Source organism: Mus musculus, chromosome 3 (genome assembly GCF_000001635.26).
Source record: "Mus musculus strain C57BL/6J chromosome 3, GRCm38.p6 C57BL/6J".
NCBI lineage: Eukaryota > Metazoa > Chordata > Mammalia > Rodentia > Muridae > Mus > Mus musculus.
Window position 1 is genome coordinate 93,221,775 of NC_000069.6, and position 20,083 is coordinate 93,241,857.

A 20,083-nucleotide genomic window follows, 5' to 3' on the forward strand; every position below is an offset into this window, starting at 1 on the left:
CAATTAAAACATTCCCAACTAGGAAAAAATGCACAAATTTGTAAACATACAAGATATTAACTTCAGCAGAGTTTACTACTACTATTATAACAGTGACAATGTCCAGAATGTCAAGACTAGTTTAGAGCTTTAAAATTTTTTGTAAGTTATTAGTTTCAAAGAAAACACTAATCAAAGATTATTTAGTAAAAGACCAACAATTTCCTAAACATAATTTTATGTTCTACTCCTCTTTTCCCCTAATTTAAGCTCTTTTCTTGACCTTTGTTGTGAAATTCACACTAAAGAGAAATCCCTGGGTGAGTATATAAAACCAGTAACCCTGACATTTCAAATTGGTAGAATTGAGGTACCATGCCATCATCTCTTCTGCAAGGAAGAAACACAACAGCAGGCTTAGATATATTCTTAGGTGAGTGGCTATGGGAGAACAGAGTGAAACATTGTAAGAGTCAGAGACCTGGGACAGACCAATAGGGAGAAACAAAGATTCTGGTATCTGCTCCACAACTTGAGGCAACGGGTATTCGCAGTCACATGTAGGTTGTGGCCTTTGCAGAGTAAGAGTGAGAGTCCTACCAAGCTCTACCACCATGGATGTGGACAATCCTACCTACTGGAATATTTCACAACACTCACAGAGCTTTACCTAGACAATAAACGAAAATCTGTCCAATCAAAGTATAACACAAAATCACAACATGCAAACTAAGCAAAAGATCAAAAACTATTCAATCATTTCAATGGATGAAGGATAAAAAACATTCAACATCCCTTCAGGATATAATCCCTGAGTAAATAAACTATGAAATTATTATAACTCAACATGTAAACACTATATTTAATAAACCCACAATGAGCATCAAATGATAAAGAAAAATCTGTAAAACCAAAAGCAACACAAAGGCACTTTACCAAAATTAAACAGTATTAGAAATTTTCACCAGAGTAGTTAAGCAAGGGACAGAATGGGGCTAGAGACGTGGCCCAACAGGGAAAAGGTGCAGTTTTTCTAAAGGAACATATTTCTGTCCCCAGCACCATACAAGGTGGCTCACAACTTTTTAATTCCAGCTCTTAGAGATCTTAGCCTCGGAGGACACCTGTGCTCACAAGCATATATCAACGCACAGCCACACATACATAATCATATTTATTCACTGCCTGTGGGAGCCTAAACTGGTGCTGCCACTTTGGAAATCAGTGGGCTTGTTGCTCAGAATGTTGGGAATTGATGTGCCTCAAGATTCAGCTATACAAGTGTTGGGCATACACATGAAAACTGGAAATTTTACTATAGAGGTATTTGCTCATCCATATTTGCTGTTGATATATTCATAATAGGCAGAAATTAGAAATAGTGTAGATATCTATCAACTGAAGAATCATGAAAATGTTTATATTTACACAATGAAATATTATTCACTTGTTAAAAAATGAAATTTTCAAATAAATGGATGGAGCTAGGAAAGTTTATCCTGATGTAATCCAGACCCTAAAAGACAAATATTCTGCTTTTCTTATATGTGATTATTAGCCAAATGTGTGTATATATGAAAAGACTCTAAATGAAGTCATCAAATAATGGAGGAGACACTGTTTCAACTAGACATCTTAAGCCACCAAGTACAGTATCTGATAATAGTTTACATCTTGTTGAGACATTGGCCAAAGGTACCCATGGAATTCTCCAAACATCACAGCTATTACCAAGACTATTGGCTCCTCACTACAACCTGATGGTAAGGCCCTATTTCTTAAGATAACATTTATATAGCTTACTAAACATGGAAATGTTGATTGAACATGTAAAAGCTGAGTGCCTAACTAGAAACATTACTCCTCCTGACTGGTTTTCATGGTCCTGGAAGCTACACTACCAGAGGAGGAAGGCAATCATCAAAATCACCTTCTATAAACTCTGTGATCTAAAACTAAATGCCTGCAAGACAAATGGGTGTAATTGTGAAACAACCACTTTTTGATTGGATTTAAGGACCATGAAACCCATACCTGACACTGGTAAAGTGTCTAGATAGACTAGAATGCGACTAGAAAGGTCTACGGACAAAGGGAAAACCTAATACTATTATTCTGCTAAAAAGAATATAGTGGTAAAATTACTCCTAGTAACATAATACTATGTAGACCAGTGCCTCATTCAACCCATATCAAAGACGCATCTTGCAGTAGATGGTTGTTAATATACAGGGACCCACTACTGGACAATGCATAGAGAATGAGAGACTTTGAAGCACTCAGTCCTACATGGGTTCAAACCCCACCCATCAAGGATAAGAGATCTAAGTAGGAAAAAGGGCTAAAAGACTGTAAAAGTGGTGAATGGCTCCAAAGAAACATTCTCTTCCAGATACAACAGGACTGGTATACATATGAACTTACAGAGACTGAAGCAGCACACACAAGACCTGCACAGTTTCAAGCCAGACAGGGTCCTACCACTAACCAATAAACTGATAACTGCTAATAAAGAAAAAAAATCAGCTTTCTCCAATGGAGTACATCAACCAGACTAGACTTTGGGGTAGGCCTCAATCCCAGGGTGGCTGGCCAACAGTAAATAAACTCAGTGGTATTTTGGTAGACTTTTTGTTTCATTTTTATTTGTTTTGGCATTTTTATCTTCTCTTTTGCCTGTATTTTTTTAATTGTGTTTTTTTCTAGCTTTGATTCTTGTATTATTTTCATTTTTGTTTCTTTCTTTTCCGAGAGAGAGAGAGAGAGAGGGAGAGAGAGAGAGAGAGAGAGAGAGAGAGAGAGAGAGAGAGAGAGAGAGTATATAGAATTGGGTGGGCATGGAGGTGGGATCTGGGAAAAGTTGGGAGAGAAGGAAAATATGATCAAAATATATTGTATGAAAAAAATGATTAAAAATGAAAATGCAAGATATCAGAGGCTGCATAAGGGAGAAGGACTGTGCCTGGCAGAATGAAACAAAGTCATGTGGGAGAGGGAATGTGAGATTAAAGTAAAGATTGTTTTTAAAAGTGAAACAAAAGGGACAGGAATAAGAAGACAAGTGGTCAAATGATCACTGTTTGTAGATGATAAGTCTCTACATACTGGACATACCTAGAGTTCACCAAAAGACTATTAGAACAGTTAATTCAGAAAATTTGCAATCACAAGCTTAGCATACAAAGATTATTAGGCTTTCTATATACCAATAATCTTTGCTAAGAAACTCAAAGCATACCTATGAATAAAATTAACTTTAAAAGTTAAAGACCTCTACAATGAAAATTGCTACCAGCATTAATAGAGGGGGATCAATTTCCCCCTCTCTCAATTCCTCCTAGATGCTCCACCTCCATGCCACCCAACTCTATATCCTCTCTTTTTTTAAGACAAAAACAAAAATTAAAAAAAAGTCAACCAGGAAAACAACAATTTAAAAAAATTACAGGCAAAAGACAAATACATTTTTCAGACAGACGACACTAATAAATTATGCATATAATATATGATACATAACAATAATAGTTTTAGAATTAAAAATGTGAATTTGACAGGGAGATTTAGGTGAAAACAGAGGAATAAAAGAAAGAAGGGAAGGAGTGTAATATGATCAAAATTCATTACACTCATGTATGAAATTTCCAAAAAAAATTAGTTAAGGGTGTCCTTATACCTATAGATAAGTGTAATTTTCACAACTCTTTCAGAAATCTTCTCTTTGTAACAGACAGATACTAATACAAACAAGCACTACCAATCAATATGCAGGTATATGGAGTCTTGTGCCAATGGATACATCTATAAAAAGTCACACACCTAAAGGTCTAGAACACAGTGGAACAGAGGGCAGGAAGATTATAAGAGTCAGAGAACCAGGTTTTTTTCCTGTGAGATTGTGTCTCCTAGTACCTTCAAGACTATACTTAAGAAGTCATACTGCCCCTTCCGGTCCGAGCAGCACCTGAGTAGGTAGGGCGCACAGTCAGCTGACTATCGCCAGCTACCCACAACACCCGCCAAGCGATCTTCAGACTTCTGGTGAGTCCCGGGACTCCGCGGCGGGCAGCCTGCAGACAACCAGCCATCTTCGGGGCCAGAGGACAGGTGTCCGCCGGCCTGAAAGGCTTCTGCCTCAGGTTCCAAGGGACCCAACTCAGTTCCGGATCTCCACGGCGGGCAGTCTGCAGGTGAGAGTGTGGACTACAGAGGCTAGCAGCTTCTGGGACAGGCGAGAGCCACAGAGCTTCTGAGGTGGTGCCATTTTCTGCTCCAGACAACCAGCCACCTTTGGGGCCAGAGGACAGGTGTCCGCCTGGCCCGAGAGGCCTCTGCGGAAAGTAGTCTACACAGGTGAGAGTGCGGACTACTGAAACAACGGCATCTGTGACAGGCCAAAGCAACACAGCTTCTGGGAAAGATCCTGTTTTGGGCCTTCATCTTCGGCCAGGAGGAGGTCCAAACGCCAGAAAACTGTGCACCCTCCCTGAAAGAGGAGAGCTTGCCTGCAGAGACTGCTCTGACCACTGAAATTCAGAGGAGAGAGCCAGTCTCCCAGGTCTGCTGATAGTGGGTAACAAAATCACCAGAGAAACAATCTCTAAACAGAGACAACTATAACAACTAACTCCAGAAATTACCAGATGGCGAAAGGTAAACGTAAGAATCTTACTAACAGAAAACAGGACCACTCACCATCATCAGAACCCAGCACTCCCACTTCGCCCAGTCCAGGGCACCCCAACACACCCGAAAAGCTAGACCTGGATTTAAAAGCATATCTCATGATGATGGTAGAGGATATCAAGAAGGACTTAAATAACTCACTAAAAGAAATACAGGAGAACACTGCTAAACAGGTAGAAGACATTAAAGAGGAAGTACAAAAATCCCTTAAAGAATTGCAGGAAAACACAACCAAACAGGTAGAAGACATTAAAGAGGAAGCACAAAAATCGCTTAAAGAATTGCAGGAAAACACAACCAAACAGGTGATGGAATTGAATAAAACTATCCAAGACCTAAAAAGGGAAGTAGACACAATAAAGAAAACCCAAAGTGAGGCAACGCTGGAGATAGAAACCCTAGGAAAGAAATCTGGAACCATAGATGTGAGCATCAGTAATAGAATACAAGAGATGGAAGAGAGAATCTCAGGTGCAGAAGACTCCATAGAGAACATCGGCACAACAATCAAAGAAAATGGAAAATGCAAAAAGATCCTAACTCAAAACATCCAGGAAATACAGGACACAATGCGAAGACCAAACCTACGAATAATATGAGTGGATGAGAATGAAGATTTTCAACTCAAAGGACCAGCAAACATCTTCAACAAATTATAGAAGAAAACTTCCAAAATTTAAAGAAAGAGATGGCCATAAACATACAAGAAGCCTACAGAAATCCAAATAGACTGGACCAGAAAAGAAATTCCTCCCGACACATAATAATCAGAACAACAAATGCACTAAATAAAGATAGAATACTAAAAGCAGTAAGGGAAAAAGGTCAAGTAACATATAAAGGCAGGCCTATCAGAATTACACCAGACTTCTCACCAGAGACTATGAAAGCCAGAAGAGCCTGGACAGATGTTATACAGACGCTAAGAGAACACAAATTCCAGCCCAGGCTACTATACCCGGCCAAACTCTCAATTACCATAGATGGAGAAACCAAAGTATTCCACGACAAAACCAAATTCACACAGTGTCTTTCCATGAATCCAGCCCTTCAAAGGATAATAACAGAAAAAACCAATACAAGGACGGAAACCACGCCCTAGAAAAAGCAAGAAGATAATCCTTCAACAAACCTAAAAGAAGACAGCCACAAGAACAAAATGCCAACTTTAACAACAAAAATAACGGGAAGCAACAACTACTTTTCCTTAATATCTCTGAATATCAATGGACTCAACTCCCCAATAAAAAGATATAGACTAACAAACTGGCTACATAAAAAAGGCCCAACATTTTGCTGCCTACAGGAAACTCATCTCAGGGAAAAAGACAGACACTACCTCAGAGTAAAAGGCTGGAAAACAATTTTCCAAGCAAATGGTGTGAAGAAACAAGCGGGAGTAGCCATTCTAATATCTAACAAAATCGACTTCCAACCCAAAGTTATCAAAAAAGACAAGGAGGGGCACTTCATACTCATCAAAGGTAAAATCTTCCAAGAGGAACTCTCAATTCTGAATATCTATGCTCCAAATACAAGGGCAGCCACATTCATTAAAGAACCTTTAGTAAAGCTCAAAGCACACATTGCACCTCACACAATAATAATGGGAGACTTCAACACACCACTTTCACCAATAGACAGATCAGGGAAACAGAAACTAAACAGGGACACAGTGAAACTAACAGAAGTGATGAAACAAATGGACTTAACAGATATCTACAGAACATTTTATCCTAAAACAAAAGGATATACCTTCTTCTCAGCACCTCATGGTACCTTCTCCAAAACTGACCACATAATTGGTCACAAAAGAAGCCTCAACATATACAAAAATATTGAAATTGTTCCATGCATCCTATCAGATCACCATGGACTAAGGCTGATCTTCAATAACAAAATAAATAATAGAAAGCCAACATTCACATGGAAACTGAACAACACTCTTCTCAATGACACCTCGGTCAAGGAAGGAATAAAGAAAGAAATTAAGGACTATTTGGAGTTTAATGAAAATGAAGCCACAACATACCCAAACTTATGGGACACAATGAAAGCATTCCTAAGAGGAAAACTCATAGCTCTGAGTGCCTCCAAAAAGAAACTAGAGAGCACACATTAGCAGCTTGACAACACACCTAAAAGCTCTAGAAGAAAAGGAAGCAAATTCACCCAAGAGGAGTAGAAAGCAGGAAATAATCAAACTCAGGGGTGAAATCAACCAAGTGGAAACAAGAACTATTCAAAGAATCAACCAATCGAGGAGGTGGTTCTTTGAGAAAATCAACAAGATAGATAAACCCTTAGCCAGACTCACTAGAGGGCACAGGGAAAGCATCCTAATTAACAAAATCAGAAATGAAAAGGGAAACATAACAACAGATCCTGAAGAAATCCAAAACACCATCAGATCCTTCTACAAAAGGCTATATTCAACAAAACTGGAGAACCTGGATGAAATGGACAATTTTCTACACAGATACCAGGTACCAAATTTAAATCAGATCAGATTAATGATCTAAACAGTCCTATATCCCCTAAAGAAATAGAAGCAGTCATTAATAGTCTCCCAACCAAAAAAAAGCCCAGGACCAGATGGGTTTAGTGCAGAGTTCTATCAGACCTTCAAAGAAGATCTAATCCCAGTTCTTCACAAAGTATTCCACAAAATAGAAACAGAAGGTACTCTACCCAACTCATTCTATGAAACCACAATTACTCTAATACCTAAACCACAAAAAGACCCAACAAAGATAGAGAACTTCAGACCAATTTCCCTTATGAATATTGATGCAAAAATCCTCAATAAAGTTCTCGCTAACCAAATCCAAGAACACATCAAAACAATCATCCATCCTGACCAAGTAGGTTTCAACCCAGGGATTCAGGGATGGTTCAATATACAGAAATCCATCAACGTAATCCAGTATATAAACAAACTCAAAGACAAAAACCACATGATTATCTCGTTAGATGCTGAGAAAGCATTTGACAAAATCCAACACCTATTCATGATAAAAGTCTTGGAAAGATCAGGAATTCAAGGTCCATACCTAACCATGATGAAAGCAATCTACAGCAAACCAGTAGCCAACATCAAAGTAAATGGTGAGAAGCTTGAAGCAATCCCTAAAATCAGGGACTAGACAAGGCTGTCCACTCTCTCCCTACCTATTCAACATTGTACTTGAAGTCCTAGCCAGAGTAATTCGACAACAAAAGGAGATCAAGGGGATACAAATTGGAAAGGAAGAAGGACACATGCTCCACTATGTTCATAGCAGCCTTATTTATAATAGCCAGAAGCTGGAAAGAACCCAGATGCCCCTCAACAGAGGAATGGATACAGAGAATGTGGTACATTTACACAATGGAGTACTACTTAGCTATTAAAAAGAATGAATTTATGAAATTCCTAGGCAAATGGATGGACCTGGAGGGCATCATCCTGAGTGAGGTAACCCAATCACAAAGGAATTCACACAATATGTACTCACTGATAAGTGGATATTAGCCCAGAAACTTAGGATACCCAAGATATAAGATACAATTTGCTAAACGCATGAAACTCAAGAAGAACAAAGACCAAAGTGTGGACACTTTGCCCCTTCTTAGAATTCGGAACAAAACACCCATGGAAGGAGTTACAGAGACAAAGTTTGGAGCTGTGACGAAAGGATGGACCATCTAGACACTGCCATATATCCCATAATCAGCTTCCAAACGCTGACACCATTGCACACACTAGCAAGATTTTGCTGAAAGGACCCAGATAGAGCTCTCTCTTGTGAGACTATGCCGGGGCCTAGCAAACACAGAAGTGGATGTTCACAGTCAGCTATTGAATGAATCACAGGGCCCCCAATGGAGAAGCTAGAGAAAGTACCCAAGGAGCTAAAGGGATCTGCAACCCTATAGGTGGAACAACATTATGAACTAACCAGTACCCCTGAGCTCTTGACTCTAGCTGAATATGTATCAAAAGATGGCCTAGTCGGCCATCACTGGAAAGAGGCCCATTGGACTTGCAAACTTTATATGCCCCAGTACAGGGGAATGCCAGGGCTAAAAAGTGGGAGTGGGTGGGTAGGGGAGTGGGGGGGGGGTCTGGGGGACTTTTGGTATATCATTGGAAATGTAAATGAGGAAAATACCTAATAAAAATATTTTTTAAAAAGTCATACCAACATGACTGCCCACACAAGTGCTGAACAAGAGGGATAGAAACAAATATGCCAAATTGGATGAGGAAAAGCCCATGGAGCCTCAGCCCTTCACAAAGAACTACGGGCAACTGAGTAAAGCTAGGAATGGGAGTGAGACAGGTGGTCTTCCCCAGGAAAGAGCACTCCAATTGTTCAGTGCCAAATGATCAGCCCTAAAAACATACATGCCAGTAACACTATATAGATTTAACAGATTGTATATATATTTAAGAATATATATGTATATAGAAATATATTTATGTATACAATAACAATTTCTCTTAAAAAGAAAAATAAAAGAGACCATGAATTTGAAGGAGAGTGAGCAGAGGTATATGGAAGGATTTGGAAAGAGGAAAGGGAAGAGAAGTGTTGTAATCAAAACATAGTCTCAAAAATAAATGAAAAATTAAAATGTAAAGAAAATTATTAAAATGTGAAAAAAATCTAATATTCATAAATTTGGTGACTCAACATTATTATTAATAGTATTAATATAATTACAGACTCAACTATATCTCCATAAAACGCCAGTGATATTCCTCATAATTAGGGAAAAATCCTCAAATTATTGTGGAAGTACATAGTGTATCTGCAGAAAGCAGATGGGAATTGATAGAAGGAAGGAAGAAAGGAAGGAAAGAAACTCAATAACAACAACAAATTGAAATGCCACAGAGTTGCAGTGTAAGCAAACAGGAGACAGTGGAATCAGCATAGCATATTGGTAGTAAAGAACTTCTTTCTTCCCAACTTAGAACTGGAGGCAGTGCTCAAGAGGCATCTTGATAAGATCTCATCAAAGTCTTTGGGAGTTAAAGGCACCTACATTTTCCTGTCTTTGGAAAGGTCAGATGCACTAAATGTTGAAAGGTTACTATTACAATGGAGGAAAGACATTGAGTCAAAAGTTAAATTCTCCTGGGATGAAGTCATGTTCTAAAAAGCTCCATATTTATGTTCTATGTAATTAGAAGAGTCAGAAAAACAATGACAAACATTATTAAAATGAGAAAGAGAAGGGGTTTGGGAAGCACAAATGAGGTCATGTGACAGCTTAAAGCATAGTAAACAGAAAGGCTATGCAAAGGGAAGTAGGAAACAGTTCAAAGTTACCTGTGAAAAGATAAAGCCAAAGCCACAAATCCAACATAAGCTAGGTATCCATGATGAAAGCAGATTGTCAGTCACAGCCTCATATATGCCCAAAGTTCTCCTAAGCCTTAAGTCTAGTGGTGAGATTTGATATGGCAATGAGTTCTCCTGTGTGGAATGACAGAATCAAAGAAGAAATCCATTTTGTCATTCCCCACATCGCAGAGTGCCTACCTCATTGTAGTGTCTCGGTGGGAGCTTGGATGTTTACTGTTGACACAGAAAACCTACTCAATGAAATTGTACCAGAAAAGTTCAAATTTAGAAAAAGACCATAAAATGCAATAGTGCTCAGAGAACTATTCAGAAAGAGGACCATTGCCAGGACGAGAGAGCAGGGAAGGAGGACAACAGTGGGGGAAATATGCGTAAAGTACATGTGCTGGTTGTTTTCTGTCACCTTGCTACCACTACTACAGTTATCTGGGAAGAAGGAATCTCAATTGAAAAACTACTTCCAGTGGATTATAGATAACTATGTAGGGCATCTGACTGACTGATATGATACGATATGACATGATATGATGTGGCTCATCCCAGTATGGGTGGTGCCACCACAGGGCATGGTTCCTAGACCGTACAAGAAATTAAGCTGAGTAAGCCACAGATAGCAAGTCTGTAAACAGTAGTCCTCCGTGGTCTCTGCTCCTCTCATCCAGGTTAATGCTTTGGGTTTCCTTGATGATGGACTGGGTGACTTGTAAGCCAAATAATTCCTATCCTCCTTCAAACCCACTATCATCTGGGAGAGTCTTATACATTATTTTCCCAGTTATGTAGCCAGTTTGATGTGCAGCTGTGGCCCCCTTGGGACCATAGATTTTTGTGTGCTGACCCCAAAAGAATACTTTCCAGGAGATTTCACTCCAATGACGATGGCCTCATAATCACAGCTGATTCTTCAGCCCCCAGCTAATCAGTACCAACTTCCTCAGTAACAAAGTTTTAATTTCCATAAATTCTTAATCCAAAATATCACATAAACAGTCCTGACAGTCTTTGCTTCCCTCTGAAACTTCACAAGTCAGGCCTCCAATGTGTATACTGCTTCAACCTTCTGTGGGCATTAATGGCCTTTTGTAGCAAAAATACAAAATCCAGTCAGTCTTTTCCCAAACCACCATATTCAAGTTCATCACAATAATATCTTATTCTCCTATACCAATTTCTATCCTAGTTTACTTAGCTGTTGCTGTGACAAAACGCTATTCAGAAGAAACCTGAAGGGGAAAGGGGCTTACAAATTACAGTCCATCATCAAGGGAAGCTTTGGCAGGAGTCCACGGCAGAAACCTGAGACAGGAACTGAGGCAGAGACTGGGGAGGAATGCTCCACCTTGGCTTGCTCTCCATGGTTTGTTCAGCTTGCTTTTTTATATAACCCAATACCTCCTGTCCAAGTGCCCACCACCCACAGTGGGCTGGACCTTCCTTCCTCAGCATTCATTATGCAAGATAATGCCTGCACACACATCTGTAGGCCAGTATAATGAGGCAATTCTTAAATTGAAACTCCCTATTTCCAGATAACTTTAGTTTGTGTCAAGTAACAAAAAACTCACACAGTACAATACATACATGTATGGAAAAGATACATTAAGCCCAACATATGCTTAATTATGCTAGTGCTTTTTAAACATGGATTTAAAAATCTTAATGAAAATCTGAAACTTTGAAACTACTAGAAGAAAACATACAGGAAACATTTTAAGATAAAGGTGTATGCAATGACCTCATGAATGGAACTCTGTTTGCTGAGGAAGTAATAGTAAGAACTGACAAATAGAACTGCATCAAACTAAAACACTTCTACATGGAAAAGGAAGTAATTATCGGGAGAAAAAAAAAATCAGCCTTCAAAACAGAAGATAACTATTTGTCAGTTATTCATCCAGCTAGATTAATAACTAAAATATAAAAGGAACACAAGAAACTTAAGCCCCTTAAATGAAAAACTAGTCTAGTCAATAAATAGACAGGTGACCTGGGCAGTCATTGCCTAAAGGGAACTTCCAAAGCCTGGGGGATACTGCAGAAGAGGAGGAGAAACAAATGTAAGATGGAAAGAAGGGCTGTGAAATGATACCTTCTGAGCATGACACAACCAATGCAATCATAATCTCACAGCAGTTGTAGCTGCCTGCAATATGCCGGCCTAAGGCTGGGCCTGCCAACAGGCAACCATAGATCTGGGAGGGGTTCATAAGGGCCTTACCCTTCCCTGTGGAACTATGGTATTCATAACTATTGGCTATTGATGGATCCTGGGAGAGGAGCAAGTATGACTTCATACTTGTTAGTTCCCACCAGGCTCCAATGCACACCTCTAAACCCATCATACAGATGGCTCTGGTTAAACTCAGCAAGATATAATGTGAAATGAAAAACATGAACTGAGGAAAGGGACTTGTAGGAAAGAAGGTGTGCTGAAAGGGACTGGGGTTGTTCAGACAGCATCAGGGTGACATTCATCAGAATGTACTACATACATATATGACAAAAAACACGTTTAATACAAGTATTTTAGAAACAGAAATTCAAATTCTGTACTTACCTCAAAGAGTTTCTATTGTAGGTGAAGAGAATCAAAGACAAAGAGATGGACCTGCCCACACTATTCAATGACTCAAAAATGCTGCTGGAACTAGGGTATAGTTTTTTAATTCTCAAGCCAAAGCATGTTCTTAAGTCTGTATGTAAACATCTAAGAGTGCCTGGAACTCATTTGGTTTATAAATCAATATTCATTGTGTGTGGCAATGTATGAAACAGAGGTCATATACATGGGTGTCTCCCATAAGCCTCTGACCACAACTTGAAGTTTAAGCATACTTAAAAAATTGTATATTCCAGATACTAAGATACTTGATAATGTGTTTTAATAAAAAGTGTCCTTTGATAATGTGTTTTAATCAAATTGAAAACAATCTTTTCCAACAAATTACAACAAAAGTGCTTTAAATTAAGAACTTTTGGGGCTACAACAGAAGATCAGAAGTTCAAGGCCAGCATGAGCTAAGTAGAAATTCCTTGTCTCAATAAATAAATAATAGAAAGGCAGCAGATGGTGTTTCTGGCAGTGTTGGTGGTCTGAATTGAGGTTCTGTGGCCAAGGGAAAACGGAGATAATTTTAGAGCAGCAGCAAGGCATTATCATGAGGAGAAGGAATGGCTTATGGATGTTATGGCCAAAGAGATGCTTACTAAGAAGTCCACACTTTGGGACCAGATCAGTTCCAATCACTGCACTTGGGCCATGCAAGATAGGTACATGGAGGTCAGTGGGAACCTGAGGGATTTGTATAATGATAAAGATGAACTACGAAAGGCTATTTCAGGACCCAACGAGTTTGCTGAATTCTATAACAGACTCAAGGATATAAAGAAATTTCATTGGAAGCACCCAAATGAGATCTGTGTGCCAATGTCAATGGAATTTGAGGAGCTACTGAAGGCTCGAGAGAATCCAAGTGAAGAGGTACAAAACTTGGTGGAGTTCACAGATGAAGAGGGATATGGTTGCTACCTTGATCTCCATGACTGCTATCTCAAGTACATTAACCTGAAGGCGTCTGAGAAGCTGGATTACATCACATACCGGTTCATCTTTGACCAGTTATTTGACATTCCTAAAGAAAGAATGCAGAGTATAAAAGATACCTGGAGATGCTGCTGGAGTACCTACAGGATTACATAGATAGAGTGAAGCCCCTTCAGTATCAGAACGAACTCTTTGGGAAGATTCAGACCAACTTTGAGGAGAAGGGGATAATGGCACCTTTCATGGATGGCTGAAAGAGACAAGCAGCGCCCTGACTCACGCTGGGGCCCATCTTGACCTCTCCAGATTCTCCTCCTGGGAGGAGTTGGCATCCCTGGGTCTGGACAGATTGAAATCTACACTGTTGGATTTGGGCCTCAAGTGTGGTAGGACCCTCTTCAGCACCAAAGGAAAATCCTTGGAGTCACTGTTTGCCAAAAATCCCAAGTCAAAGGGCACAAAAAGAGACACTGAGAGGAACAAAGTCATTGCTTTCCTGGAAACCCAGATCTATGATTATGTGGAGATTCTCAGGGACCAGCAACAGCTCACTATGAAAATGTACAGTTCGAGCAAGCCGGGGGGGGGGGGAGAAAGAGGATGAGGAGGGGGAAGGGGAGGAGAGGAAAGAGGAGGAGGGGGAAGGGGAGAAGGGGGAAGGAGGAGGAGGACGAGGAGGGGAAGGGGTGGACGATGAAGAGGAGGAGGAGGAGATGATCAGTGAGAGCAAAAGTGAGGATGAAGAGAATGAGATCATTTACCATCCCAAAAACTTGCCTCTGGGCTGGGACAGCAAACTCATCCCTTATGGGCTGTATAAGCTTCATGGCCTGAATATCAACTACAACTGTGAGATTTGTGGAAATTGCACCTACCGAGGGCCAAAGGCCTTTCAGTGGTACTTTGCAGAAATGGCGTCATGCTCATGGCATGAGGTGTTTGGGCATCCCAAACACTGCCCACTTTGCAAATATGACACAGATTGAAGATGCTGTCTCCTTGTGGGCCAAGCTGAAACTGCAGACAGTTTCAGAATGATGGTAGCCTGACTCTAAGGAAGAATATGAAGACTCCAGTGGAAATGTTGTGAGCAAGGAGACATATGAGGATCTGGAAAGACAAGGGCTGCTCTAGTGGTTGGCCATGCCCAGGTTTCCCTGAGAAAAGTTTTCCCAACCAAATGTTCTTAAAGACTTTTTTGCTATGTAATATCTATCTTGTAGAAACAAGACACGCTGGCAGATTGCGGAGTTGAGATGCGTTTTATCTTTGTTTTATATTAAAAATATCTGTGGGAAAATAGAAAAAATAGAAATAAACAATAAGTTCAGTGTAGTGGCATACAGCAATTTTTTTCATTTTATTTACTTATTGTATTCTTAAAAAACATTTCTTTATTTTTGAGATGATATTTACACCATTCACTCCTTATCCTTTTTCTTCCAAGCCTTTTTATATACCCCTCTATCTCATCTCTTTCAAATCATGGCCTCTTTTTTTTCATTATTTGGTGTGTGTGTGTGTGTGTGTACACATATATGATCAATCTGTATAATGTCACTTCTATGTATGTTTTCAAGGCTGACAATTTGGTATTGGATAACTAATTGGTGTGCCCTTCCCCGGGTAAGACTATTAACCTCTCAGCATTCCATAGTTGCTTGTCATTCTTTGTATAGAATTGTGGCCTTATATGTTTTCCCCATCCATTCCTCACCTAGGAATCTTCTCTTTGCAACCTATGGAGAACATACATAAAGCTACAGCCAGTCAAAATGCAGAGTTGTGGAGTCCAGTCCCAATGGGTACACCTACAAGAAACTCCAGAACCTAAGGCTTAAGGGTCATTGTGAAAGGAGGGGTGGAAAGATTGCTAGGAGTCAGAGGATAGGGTGGTTTACTGAGAGATTGTGTTTATTGGGAATGTCAGAAGCTATACATATAAAGTCTCACCAACATGACTGACTGAGCAGGAGTTCAACATGGATGATATGAGTAGACACGCCACAGCATTCACATTTAATCCCAGCAGGGGACAAAGGCAGATAGACCTTGATGAGTTCAAAGCAAAATTGATTTTCATAAAAAATTCCAAGTCATAGTGAGACCTTGTCTAACACACACACACACACACACACACACACACACACTTTTATCTTGCACACTTTTGTCTGTAAGATAAAAGATTAGAAAGTAGGGTGCCTACCATGCACAATTTAATTCATATGTGTTATTCTGCAAAGAAGAGGGATGAACCACAAAAACATGGAATCATAGAGTCTCCCCTCCCCCAGCCTGAAACCTGCTTGCTCAGGGGTGGAGCTTCCCGCTCAATCTTTCTGCCACGCCTACTGCTGGAACCTGCGCTTTGCTGTTCCGAAGCCATCACGTGATCACCTTGCTACTGGACTCCAAGATTATTTGGCGGGAATTGGGCCCCTCCCCCTTCCTTTATAACTGAGTGCCGAAATAGTAAAAATTGAACCTTGAGCAGAGAGCTTTGTCTTGGTTCCTTCCTTATCTCTCGCAGCCCAGCCCCTCTTCTCTTCCAGGTTTCCAAAATGCCTTTCCAGGCTAGAACCCATGTTGTGATCTACTGGCCAGACACAACACCCTATACCTACCTACACCTGTGGGCAACAAATTATAGCTAAAATATGTCTATGTCCAAGAATACTCAGTGCTCTCAACATTCTCTTCCCAGACTTCTGAGACTCAGAAAAGAGCAAGCACTGAACAGGAATCTTGAGTGGCCAAATTTTCAGGAACAAAAAATTAACCATCTTCTTCCTGACATGACCTCAGATAAGGAATTTTTTTGTAAAAAATTGTTGATAAATAAATGTAATCTCAATAAGGGGCTTCTACCCTGCCTTTCAATATTCAGTTCCCAAATAAAAGATACATACAACTTTTGTATTTATGATAAGCCTTTATCAGCACTAGAGAAGGGCAGATATCTATCCTCTATGCTATTATGTCTATTTCCTTGCCAATAACCCCATTATGTGATATGCCATGCTATGTTTGGGCTGTTTTTAACTCCAGTTAATCAGCCCTCATGGCCATTATTTTAAGATTCTTACACCATGGCATCTTCTCCTCTCTCCAGTTTCTTCTCTTCATAGTCTCTTCTGACCCATAGCCAGGAACCCCAAATCCCATCTATGTCTCTTATGCCCAACTATTAGCTCTCAGCATCTTTATTTAACCAATAGTTTTAAATTAAGGAGCAAGGTATGTGCAAATTCTCTCTTCCGTGGGGTCAATCAGGCCTTAGGGACCAATATTTAGCATTACATTATAAACAGCATCAGACCAACCTACTACAAAATTTCTTTATTTGTTTTATAAAAATAATTTGAAATTTTTGTAAAATGTTTTTGTTAAAAAAAAAAACACCTTTATACAATCAACTTAGTTTAAGTTTGTTCCCTGTGTCTAGGAGCTTTTGAGTGCAACCTATGTTGTATATGCTAATGTAGCCAAAGATGAGCATGTAAGCTCCGAGGGAACTGTGAAGAAAAAGTAGAAAAATAGAAATAAAGAGAGACATGGTGGATTAGACTGGAAATTAATCAAGCCATCAAAGAGAAAGTAGCTTTCTGCACAATTAACTTGTTTGACAAAATTAGGCTAGTTGAATTTGTTTTAAGGAACATCTAAAATGATATTTGGGGGACAGCAAAAGAATGTGAGAAAAGCTCTATTTACAGACACAGCACATAGTAATCACGGGTTTGAGGTTTGTATTATGAAGTCATCTAGCAAAAGTGAGTGTGGAACTTCAAAGAAAAATGGTGTCTATGCTCTAAAGACTATTTAGCTACAGGAAATTGTTTTATATTTTTTTTCTTCTATACAAAATGCAGACAAAATCTTGTGTCCTTTTTGCTTACAAATAAAATATCAGGGTGAGGGTGAATCACCTTCTCTTTCCAAACCACTCCAATAAATTTTGCCATCACTGGATCTTTATAAAATAAAATCTTTAAGGAATGGCTGACTGTCAAGCCTTAATAAGAACATAGACATCTGTGTCAGTACATGTAGCCTCCTAGACTCAGGCAAAATTTTCAATATTTGTGTTATTTATCCCACTATGGATAAAAGGAAAACCAAAATGTATTCAATGCCAATTCATTATTTTAGGCACTTTCTCTAAAAAACCGTTCCATGTCAAATATTATGTATACTCACTCCATAGACAAAACTTTAGTCTTAAAGACTAAAATTTAACCCAAATAAGTACAAAGTAGAAATCTAAAGTCAGACCCTTGTCACTCAAAAGCTCAGTTGTCTTCTACATTATCACACTACTTGACATAGAACTCTAACACCCAGAGACCATACAATTAATTGCTTCCCCCTCCCCAAGCATCAGTTTATATTTCCCCTTTTAAAATACATTGATATATAATAAGTGAGTATGAAATATAGATGATAGATATAGAAGATAGATAGATTTGTAGGTATATAGATAGATGGTAGATAATAGACACAGTCAAACACTTGGTAGAGTTTTATAATTTTAAATATTAAAATCTTCTTCATACCTCATTTACTGGTATCACTCTTTCCTTTTTGTCAAATGAGTTTTAATAAGACAGTTCAACCCATCTTCCTCAAATTCTCAAGATGAGATTTTTGTCAGATCTAATGTTGTTTGCTGTGTTGCTGAGCTGCATGGATATGTTAAGAACCAATCAACTAATAAACACAATCACATTTCATTCAAACTAATTTATGCCAAGTAACTTTTAAGAATGTATGACAACCTAAAATTATTTCTAATTGATGTAATTTCAGAGGATGGACAAAGGTTATGCACACATTCTAGATTTGAATATTTGGGGATTAGGGAAATAATCAATAACCTTGATTTATAACAGCTTTACTGTTAGTTTCCTTCTGAATCCTTGCTTCATCCTTACTAATACATTCCTGACAAGTTTTGTCAGGCTTAGCTAGCCAAGCCTGAAAGAACAGGTGGTTGAGCTCCACCTATGTGTGACAGAGTATTCATTTCTACAGTCTCCTTCGACTAGAAATCCAAGAATGTGGACTAGGCTGATCAGCAATCCCTCTCTGATTACTCTAATGACAGAATCCAGATGATCTGAATAATGTGGGTGTTGCTAATGTGGCATTAGGGTCATTCATTCACTCATCTATTCATTGGGAAGAAGTTAATAACAACTTAATTGACAGGCATCATCCTTGGTATTGATGTTACAAATATGAGAAAGATGCTGTGTTGTCCTTTCAAAGTTAATGTATATCCAGGAGACCAAAATGTGATAAAACATCATATATGCATACTGAGATGAACTCTATAATAGCAATGCTAATGGAACTGAGTTTGCTGTAAGGTGATCAAAGCTAGTCCTGATTAAAGTGATGAAATTCTTTAAATCTCAAGAAAAAATGTAACATGTACAGCAGGTCTCTAGAAATTTGCAGCCCAGGCTTACATGTTCCACAACTCCGAAAATGTCATCATTGGGAGAAGCGGCCCTTGGCCTTGCAAAGATTATATGCCCCAATACAGGGAAATGCCAGGGCAAGGAAGCAGGTTGAGTGGGTTGGGGAGCAGGGCAGGAGTGGGGGGGGGAGGTATAAGGGACTTTCAGGATAGCATTTGAATTGTAAATGAAGAAAATATCTAAAAAAATTGTTTAAATTAAAAAAAATGCATGTAACCACCCAAAGTAAAAAAAATCAGTGTCAGAAAGGAACATGAAAATAATCCAGTATAGCAATGATGTAAGTTAAACTGTAGCAAAACAAGAAGAGATGTCAGGGCACTAGGCCAGGGTTGGATTACAATGAACTTTACAACTAAGCCTCGCTAAGAACTTAAGCTGTTATGAACAATGAACAATTGCCAAATAGATTTTAATGTCACATGATCATATTTTCACTTTGAAAAACCTTTATGGCAGAAAAACAAGAACAGATTTGTGAAGACAATTCAGACTACTAAAAAAACCTAAATGGAAAATTACAGAAGTTACATGGAATTGAAGTGAGACAGGATGTTGAACGTATTTTTTTTAATTGAGATTATATGGTATATAAAAATGGAATGAAAAGAAGGTATCTAAAATGATCTGCTAGATATCTGGATTAAATGAATGGAGCTATGCATCAATAAACTTCTTTTACGGTTAAATAGAATTAATGAATTATTGAAATCAGTTAAATGAATTAACTTAAATGAATAATTTAACAAAGCTTAGAAATTGAAAGATGATGTAGACATTCTGGGCCAGAAGAGAGTGGTTGCAATCTCACTTTGGACGAGATGCCGAGTTTCCATAATACCTCAGTGTCTCCCCAATACTAAAGCTGGGTTCATTGAATCATTGGGAAGACATAGGTAATCTAAAAGCAATCTCCCAAATCCTCAGTCTCTTAACGACTGAAGCCTCTTAATGTGTTTCTAAGATCACATGATACATTTAAAACAGGCCTACCTTATCATAAATCACAGAAAATCTTGTTTGTTATTCATTCC

At 38.8% G+C, this 20,083-nt stretch overlaps 1 pseudogene; it reads left to right on the forward strand.

The window, feature by feature from the left end:
* Gm18432 (predicted gene, 18432) lies at positions 13,145-14,402 on the forward strand (annotated as a pseudogene).